Source organism: Eptatretus burgeri, chromosome 4, assembly GCF_056783735.1.
Source record: "Eptatretus burgeri isolate ZD-2024b chromosome 4, Ebu_testis_v1, whole genome shotgun sequence".
NCBI classification, from domain to species: Eukaryota; Metazoa; Chordata; class Myxini; order Myxiniformes; family Myxinidae; genus Eptatretus; species Eptatretus burgeri.
In genome coordinates, this window is record NC_140964.1 from 14920420 (window position 1) to 14922760 (window position 2341).

At 42.2% G+C, this 2341-nt stretch overlaps 1 protein-coding gene across 6 annotated transcripts in view; it reads right to left on the bottom strand.

Annotated features, from left to right (window-relative positions):
• Window positions 1-326: 326 nt before the first annotated feature.
• TAX1BP1 (Tax1 binding protein 1) overlaps window positions 327-2341 on the bottom strand; it is a 248109-nt gene continuing 246094 nt past the window's right edge. For all 6 annotated transcript variants that reach the window (XM_085876996.1, XM_085876995.1, XM_085876993.1 and 3 more), the window contains one exon: window positions 327-2341. This exon is cut by the window's right edge and continues 461 nt beyond it. The gene's annotated coding sequence lies outside the window, so the exon portion shown is untranslated.

Below are 2341 nucleotides of genomic sequence, written 5' to 3' on the forward strand. Positions count from 1 at the left end.
GCCAGTCAACCGAAGCAAACCATCTGTGCTGACCAGCCCACTCCCTCGAACCCCTGCAACCTCACCCAGTATCCTCCTCAACCATACGGTGTACGAGCTCTGTGAGGCTCACACCCTGTCAAGATGGTGATTCGCTTTGCAATCACTGTACGAATCGTGGACATCAGCACAAGGTCCGCTCAATATGGATCCTGGCATGTGAAGCAAAGGTATAAAACATCGTTTTGATATTTCAAACGAACCAGCAAAAGAGTAAACACTTGAAATAGAATGGGTTTAAAAAAAATCCTCAAATGCAAAAGAAAATGCAAATGTGCAATATAAAATATCATTCCAGGGAATACTTTATTACATATATTTTGAGCAATTGTGATTCAGCAGAAGAGATATAACAGAATTTTTTTGTGGAACACCAGCATGTAAAGTCTGGGTAATATTGCAAGGGGCAAAAGATCAAAAATACGAGCTGTTGTGACGATATAGAAAACTCATTTCGAATACACTTCCTTTAACCGGTGAGAAATGCTTCCAAAACCAATTAATGGTACATCGTACGATCTGCACAATTAATAGTGCCCAAAGCTGCATCTTTACAGAGGATTCTTAGACAGGCAACACATAGACACCTAATCAGAAGCCCTAATTTTGGACAGGACTCCAAAGATGCGAGCGGGTCTCATCGAGCGAAGCAACCGAACAATCAAAACGTAACTGTTCTTTGCAGGGTACGAGCTTACGGCTTGGAGTAAATGAACGGCTTCGTTATTTCCCTGTGCGGACATACCGGCTGACAGTTCGTGAAGGGCTTCTCCGTGGAGGAGCTTTTTGTAGCGGCAGTGAAGCGTCACAGCAAACAATAACAAGGGAGCAGTGGCGGCCAAGAATCCTCCGAAAAAGCCCCTGCATGGACGTCAGGAAGAACCTTAAGGCAGGGAGCACACAATTTGTTGGAGTACCACTTGAGGGATTCCAATTTGTATAACCTCATGGAAACTCAATTGAAAGGTGAAGGGCCACCAATCAATTATACTTCTTAATATGAGCAAATATCTTCTGGTGCTTTAATCTCCTACTCTCGGCACTCAGCTGTCCAGCCCGGTTTTGAATCTCGACCCAGCTATAAAGTGTCATCCTGGTGTTTCGTAGGCAGGACGAGGCATCAGTGTGTGTGAAGTCCCTCAGATGGACGTTAAACAACCGGTTGTCCTGTCTGATAGCATGAGTTAGTGTGTGTTAAATATTCCATGGTATCTGTGAAGAGGAGGCGAGTTCGCTCTGGCATCCGGAACAAATTACAAATTCCTGCTCAAACATATGGAGGCACTGCATCAGCGGCACACTGCATTCCCAGCAACGATGCAAACCGGAAGCCACGTGCTGTGCACAGAATGTTGATTGCCTGTCCCAGCAATATGTAAATCACGCAACACTGAATGTACTTTCATGCAAAAACTCCGGAGGTGAAATCTAAAGCTCAGTAAATGAAGGACAGACACTGTGACAATGAGCACAACAAAGGATACTCCTGGCACTTCAATCACAACTGTGCTAGGAGGAAAAAAAATGCTCAAAAATAACTAAAGGCTGTCCTGTACTTTGCTTCAACCTGGACAAAGATCTCATAAAATCCCAACAAATAAAATGTGTTCAATAAACCAGAAAGTGTTCAACTTTCTCAAAGGTTATTAATAAAAAAAAATGCTGTCTACATATTACGTGTGCAAGGTGAAGAGGATCCGGTAGGGAAGTAAATCAATTTCTGATTTTGTATCCTTTTCATTTTTACAATTCGAGATATATTTTTTAGAATTTTCAGAAAAGTAATAATTTTTAGAAAACATTTGAGAAAAGCAATGCAGTGCAACGAGATATTTATCGGAAAGAAATGAGGGGGGGGGTATTCGAGGGGGAAAAGGAGAGACAAAGGAGAGAGACGAAAGGAGGGCAGATGAATGTTTGGGCCATTCAGGGATCGGGGGGGGGGGGGAGAGGCCAGGGGATCAAAATTCCATCCATTTGTAATAATTATACAAATTGGCAAAGAATGAATAGTCTATAAACTGCGACAACAAATAAAATCTTCCAAGACAGCAGACATCACCCACTCCTCAATCAAGCAACAACTTGTCCAATCTGGAAAAAGAAGAAGAAGAAAAAGAAGGAGAAGAAGAAAAAAAAAAAAGGTCCCGCTAATTTGAAGCCAAGTTCCACAGTTCAAAACAAAGCCACCTGGAATTAAAGAATGTCCAAAGTATTACATATTGTACAAGATCAATTCCTACAGCATACCTGCCTTGAACCATGAACTGAGCAAATCACTGGGTCTCAGTTAAAGTCAGCA